The sequence below is a fragment of the Arachis ipaensis genome, chromosome B06, assembly GCF_000816755.2.
Source record: "Arachis ipaensis cultivar K30076 chromosome B06, Araip1.1, whole genome shotgun sequence".
NCBI classification, from domain to species: Eukaryota; Viridiplantae; Streptophyta; class Magnoliopsida; order Fabales; family Fabaceae; genus Arachis; species Arachis ipaensis.
The window spans coordinates 134,494,324-134,501,416 of record NC_029790.2 but is presented as its reverse complement, the minus strand read 5'-3'; the positions used below and the strand labels follow the sequence as shown (position 1 = coordinate 134,501,416).

General features: G+C 34.2%; 1 protein-coding gene and 1 long non-coding RNA gene across 4 annotated transcripts in view; both read left to right on the top strand.

Moving 5' to 3' along the window:
- LOC110263643 lies at window positions 1,661-2,235 on the top strand. The gene is made up of 2 exons (XR_002349532.1): window positions 1,661-2,026; window positions 2,150-2,235. It is a non-coding gene; the product is annotated as an uncharacterized LOC110263643 (long non-coding RNA).
- LOC107605588 (K(+) efflux antiporter 3, chloroplastic) overlaps window positions 5,025-7,093 on the top strand; it is a 5,875-nt gene continuing 3,806 nt past the window's right edge. For all 3 annotated transcript variants that reach the window (XR_002349531.1, XM_021105293.1, XM_021105292.1), the window contains exon 1: window positions 5,025-5,044. The gene's annotated coding sequence lies outside the window, so the exon portion shown is untranslated. The remainder of the gene's footprint in view (window positions 5,045-7,093) is intronic.

Sequence of the window (7,093 nt, the reverse complement as noted above, 5' to 3'; positions counted from 1 at the left end):
AAAGGAAAAAACTCTACATCCATGTAATTTTTTCATCCAAGCTATTCAAGTAACTTCAATCAGATGCACCTCCCCAACCTCCTTCTTCTTCTCTATTCGCGTTTTTCTTCTTTTTCTTCAACCTAATAAAATTCGTCATTCTCCTCTATTCGCTTTTTTCTTCTCTGCTCGCATTCTTCATTATTGATTTGCATTGAATTCAACATAATAAGCTCCGTCATTCTTCTTCTTTTTCGTTTTCTTCTTCAATCTACATTTCTGAATAGAAACAATGAATGATTCAACTTCAAATCAGTTGAATGAGGTTATTACGTTGAGACAGCTAGGAAATGATTGCTGCATGCTATCACAATAATCTTAAACACTGAACAAAGTAAAAGGAGGCCACCGAACCGAAAATATTTATGTGGTGAATAAATGGTGATCAACTTTCAATCAACAAGAATAGTACTTCTCCTCCTCCTCCTTCTTTCAAATTCGCGCACGTAGGTTCTTCTTCTTCGCGCACACAGATTATTCTTTCGTTATAATCACCAACAACACCAACATTTTGCTCGATTAAGTGGAGTTGCTCATTTTGATTCACTTGACTGTTAATGTGTTCAGTTGAGTTCTTGTGCATGCATAAATGTTTTTCTTACTGATTGAATGCTTATCACGTTTTATTCAGCACATGATTGGTGTTTGGTTAAGTGGTGTTGACCATTTCGATTCACCTGATTGTTATGTGTTTAGTTAACTTCTTTTGCATGGAAAAATGTTATTCTTGATGATTGAATGTTTACGACGTTTTATTCAGCACATGAATGTTGCTCACTTCAGTGGAGTTGCTCATTTTGATTTACTTGATTGTTAGTGTGTTCAATTGAGTCCTTGTACATGTAGAAATATTTTTCTTGATGATTAAATGTTTATGACGTTTTATTCAGCACATGAATGATGTTCGGTTCAGTGGAGTTGGCCAGTTCGGTTCATTTCTATTCTGCACAATTCAAAACTCTTCCTCTTCACCTTCTACGGCTTCTTCACCAAGGAGAGAAATAAGAAAAGACAAAAAAATATAGCAGCAATAATAACAAAAGAATGAAAATAAGGAGAAAACACGCGAAGAAAATGAATGCGAAAAAGAAGGAGGAGAATGAGGAGGAGGAGGAAGGTGAATCTCTGTTGCTGTTTTCGTTTGTTTCTAGTTGTTCCTTGCCAAATCTTCTCGCGATTCTTCTCCAGTAGTGGTTTTCGCAGAGAACATGACTGAAGTTTGAGTGATTTTGAGAGAGATTCGAAGAGAATGAGCGATTTCGTGTTGAGAAAGAAGTAACATTTTTTCATAATAAACGCGAAGTAACAAAAGGTTTTTGGGCGCGTGTTTTCACTCGTCATTAATGCGCGTGAGTCTATTTAGGTTTGAGCCAACTTGGTTACATAAATGTGTAGCACATCTTATTATAAAATATACATTAAAATATAAATACGTATTAAAATGAGTTAAATTATATATACATATTTACACAAATAGATGATAGCTGATTTGATTATTAATTTTTAGTCGCACATAATATTTTTTATGCGAAATAAAGTGTCAGTAGAGTTTTTTTTTTAGTAGAAAATCTTTTATGCATTTTACCTTTATTTTAGTATGAAAAACTTGTGAAACAATTATAAAAGAAGAAGACAAAAGATAATTTTAGTCACGATCCATCTGATGAAATTATACTCATCTTCCTACTTTACTGGTCTTCTCCTCATCCAAATTCACGCTCTCTCTCTCTCTCTCCCTCTCTATCTCTCTCAAACCCTAATTTCTCAAAGCTATCTCTCTCGCTCCCAGACGCTCTCTCTTCAACACCGTTTTCCTCAACCCTCAGGTGGAAACCCTAACCTACCCGATCTAAGCGGATTCTTCGTCTGAGAGCACAATCACGGCGATGGCGCTGGTTAGTTTCAGCCGGTGAGATGCTGCCGATGCTGCGCGAGTGCGATCTCTGTTTCAGGCTGCTTCACGCTCACTTGAACTTCAACAGCCTTGGTGAGACATTCTGGGTCGAGATCTCTATTTCATATGTGTTTTGTTTGCCTTTGATTTGGGGTTTTCGTATGTGTTTTCTTTGCCGAGGGTTTGAGTTGTTTTTGAATGTTTATTTTGATCAAGGTGAAAGTAGTTTGGTTTCGGTGTGTGCTTTCGCCGGAGAAGATCCTCGGCCATTATGATCCTTGGAAGAAACCCCCACCACGCTGGATTGTGTTTCACACTTTCACATAATTATGAATTCACTGTTTTTGATTCTAAGGTTTCTTTGAATGTGTTTCAAATTTTACTGTCTTTTCTCGGATTATTATTATTATTATTATTATTTTTGCAAAATGCTACATTTTGATGTGAATAGATTTTTGTGTTGAAGTCATGTATGTGATTACGATACTGTTATCCTTCACTGTTGGTGACCTCTGCCCATTGCTTGATTCAGATTTATTTTTGGATTGTGCTATCTCTTTTTTCTTATTTATTTATTTGTTTTATTTTCGCTGTTAAGATCTATGATAAGAATCAAACTAGGATGTGAATGTTTCTGCAATTGAAATACCTGCAAAGTACGTGGTTATTGGGAGCTCTACTACCTTTAAAAGCTAGGAATTGGGACTGAAGTTTTATTCCTTTTTCTTGGATTATTGCTTTTGGTGGCTGATAATATAGCTCAACTTTATAACATTTTGTTATTTGAAATCTAAATGTTTAAAACTTTTTGTTCCTGTGCCTAATGATTTGGTTCTGTTTAAGATTGTTCTGAAAACCGAACCGGACCGGCTGGGTTAACCGGGAACCGGTCAGCTAGCCGGTCCGGGTAAGCCTAGAAATCGTATGGCAAAAAACCGGTGAAAAAACCGGTCGAATCGGCGTTTAACCGATAAACCGGTAGAACCGTCCGGTTTTTTAGAGGGTTTTCGGTTCGGAAATATACCCTCTAAAACGTTGCCGTTTTGTGTGAAAAAAAAAAGAAGAAGAAAGGCAAGTGCTTGTGGGAATAAAAAAAAAAAAAGGAAAGGCAAGTGCTGAAGCTGAACCCTAAATCACCAAACACCAATTGAAGCCACTCATCTCTCCTCTCTTCTCTGAGAAGTGAGCAGCCCTTGCAACCCACAATCCTGTCCTCTCTTCGAATTCCAACGACAGCCACCACCCACCATCCCACTTCAGAGCTCGAACTCATCGCCGAACCCTTCTCTCCTTTCTCTATCTGTCGCCCTCTCTGTCCGAGCTCGCTTTGTCGCTGTGGGTCGCGCCGCTTCGCTGCTCCTCGTGGTGGGTCATTGACGCTTCGCTGTTCCTCGCCGTGGGTCGTCGCCGCTTCTCGGATCCTTGCCGTGGGTCCTCGCCGCTTCTCTCCTCCTCGTCGTTTCTCCTTCTCCCCTCCTCGCTGGCGTCGTTTCTGCTTCTATGCTCCGCACCGTGTCTCACCGTCATTGCTTATCCGTCGTGGCTTCTCTTCTTCGCGTGGAGTCTCGCAGTCGAAGCGGCTAACTTTTGTCGTGTCTCAAGTCTCTAGTCTCTAGTCTCTGCTTCAACCATCGCAGGTCTCAGATCTCAAGTTTCAAGTCTCTTCTTCTCTGCTTCAAGCCTTCAACCCTCTCAGGTCTCAAGTCTCAGTCTCTAACACTCCCTGTTTCTATTTCCCTGACTCTATTCCTCTGAAATTTCAAATTTATTCTGAACATGCATATGATGTATTATTGATGATTCTGCTGAATTTTGAGATAATGTTTTGAATTTTTATTTCAATTCAGTCTTATCATATTGAATTAATTCTACTGAAGATTGAGTTATAAATTCAATTGTTTAATTTATTAATTTGACTGAGATTGATGTTTAGATCCAACCTGTTGTATTTGTTTTGGTGAATTGTTGTTTTGCTGCTATTGATTCAAAATAAAAATATTGCCACAATTCTGGATTGAATTTACTATATGGCTTCATATCATTTGGTTGAATTCTGCTTCATTTTTTTCTTTTGTTAATTTCTATGAATTTGAGTTTCTGTATTTTAATGATTCAAATCTATGTTTGCTTCATTTTATGGTTGCTTATTTTATTAATTTTATTGAGTTACTGAAATCTGATTCTTGGTTGCTGTTTCTTTTTCTGTTTGTTGTGTTCTGAGTTGGGGTGAGTTGTTTTTCTCTATTTGTTGTGTTTTGACTTCTGAGTTAGTGTTGGTGGTATGATGGCCGAATTTGAATTAATTGGGTAATTTTTATTTCTGGATTCTCTGATTTTTTCTATGTTTGAATTATAAAAAATTATTTTGAAAGATTTTCTTGTTTTATACCTTTGTTGCTGATTGATGAGGATTGCTGATTACTTGCGAGAACTTAGGGGAGAATAGTGTTGTTGGCTTGTTGCTGCCTCTGTGTTAACTGTTAAGTGTGTTAAGTTTTTGGTTTTTATAATTTTTATGAAATTGGAATAATTGTTGATGGTTGATTTCAGGAAATCTGGCATAATTTTGTTATGGTGTTTTACTGCTCTCTTGAATTTTGATAAATTTTGATGATAGTATGTTAAATTTTTTAAAATAATTTTATTGATGATTGATGATATTTTTTTTCAATATTTGAAATTATATATTTAAATTTTAATAATTTTATTTAATATTTAATTAAACCGGTCGAATCATCGAACCAGTGAACCAGTCACTCTACCGGTTCATTGACTGGTCCGGTTCTTGCAATCTTTAGTTAAGTAAAAAATTTAAGGAGCTTAATCAGGTTCCGTTTAAGTCTGCATTGAATCTTTCCCCTATATCTCCTTCGGATTCAAAGGTGTGTTATGGATTTCTGTTTTTTTTCCTGAAACTATTTTTTTTTAAATGATCATCCTGTTTTCTAGGTTTCTTTCTGTATCAAATAATTATAAATTTCCTGTTTTCTAGGTTTCTTTCTGTCTTTAAATTTTTCAGTTCCAATGTCTGCAAACAAACGCTACCACATTCAAAGTTTCCGAATTTACTTGAAGGTCAGAACGGAAGAAGTCCGAACTGCTCTGACCCAGGTTAGTTTTATACAAATGTTGTTTAGTTTACTGATTCCTTTCATCTTTTCCGTCGTGCCCTAATCTTTAATTTGGATTTGTTCGTGACCTAGCATCGGGACTTTTCTCTTCTTGTGATAATCAATTTGATCTGTGGATTTAACCATTATTTTTGTAATGCTTAAATCAAATTTGTTTGTATTTGAAAGGTGTATTTGTACTCAGAACCTCTTTGCTTGATTTGTAATTATTTTTGTTAATGGTGTGAAGTAGTAGCATTGAAGTTAAAGAAGTTCTTTGCCTAGTGTGAATTTGTTCGTGACCTAACATAACCCATTTATTTCAGCTTTATAATTAATGAGTTTATGATGTTTACTTCGTTTTAAGTGCCACTAATTGGATCATTACTCAATTCATTAGCCTAACTACATTTATTTGTTGATTTCATTCTGGATTATACTTTTTTTTCCCATTTTTTCATGTTTGCGACTACTATTGTTCCATGTCTGCACAGAGCTCTCATTAGCCTAACTCAATTGGACCTGTAATGTAAGATTGAATATGTAGTACAAACTTGCAAGCAAACTGTTATTAGTTACCTTGGTTTATTCTATTACACTGCACTTGTGAAAATTTTCATGGATAAAGCTGATTCGTTTCTAGACCTTATTAAGGTTTCTCATAGTTTGCGAATCATAGTCTGATAAAGCAATTGCTGCTTTTTTATGTAAAAATGGTCTAACTAAATTCATGTATATATATTTTTATAAAACATAAGTTGTACTTGATAGAGTGCTTAATCAGCTTTAAAGAAGAGGGGGAATCAGTATATAACTGAGCGTGATTCATACGCGTTACATATCCTAGACATAAGATTTGCGGTGTTCATTTTGAATGTGTAATTCTGGATACAGTCACCTAAAAATAGGAAAACGTTCTTTTACAACAAGCTTGTTTTTAAAGCAAGGGGGAAAATGTATATTTACTATTTCTTTAAAATCTTTTATGCGAGTGTTTACTACTAAGACGTAAAGATAAAATGTCATTTGCTAATCTAGAAGTGTGTATAAGGTTGTAAATTGTAATTCTCTCCAAGTAAGAATATGTACTAGTTAACATATAAACCAAGATTGGTATTTTACCTTTTCACAATTAACATATAAACCAAGATTCCCAGTACATGGGTAATATTTGCTATATGGCAATTGAAGTTTCTAATCATATAAACAGTAGGAGAATCATAGTCTCACAAAATTTGAATATATTCTTAACAAATAAACTTGTTTTTTCATTATTTGGAAAAGAGTGTATAATAATCCTCTTTCATATATGTATGAACTTTACATTGAAATGTTTAATCTATCTCTTTTTCTCTTAAAATAGTGGAAACAAGTTTATCAATTTAAACAATAAGATTATTTTATGACATGATTAGGAATTTAAAATATATGAAAATGCTAGAAAATGAAATGGGATATAGTAATTTGCGCACAGGATCAAATGCTTTAAAGTTGGGAAAGGAATTAAACGAAGATACTAAAACTCCATTGCAAATAGAGTTAAAGGACCCAAATTGTTTATGTGCTTCATGTTCTTCTCAATTTAAACTAGGGGTGGACATGGTATGGATTTTTATAAATCCAAGTTAGATCCATTTCAGAACCAGTTTTATGATTCATGAAACCAAACCAGAATTAGATTGAAAAAGAAACCGATTTTAAACCAATTTGAAAAAATAAAAATCGATTTTAAATCGGTTTTAGAATTTAATCCGGTTTTACTTATAAACTGGTTTTAAATCTGGTTTTATTTACAAATCGGTTTTAAATTTGGTTTTTTTAATCCAAATCTAAAATCCAGTTTTAAAATCAGTTTTTTCAAACAAAAATTCAGTTTTAAAACTAGTTTTTTAAAATTCAATTTTCAAACCAAATTTTTTAACAAAAAATCTACTTTTAAAACCAGTTTTTAAAATTCAATTTTCAAACCATATTTTAATACGTTGTTTGTCCTTTTAAAACCAGTTTTTAAAATTCAATTTTCAAACAATATTTTAATACGTTGTTTGTC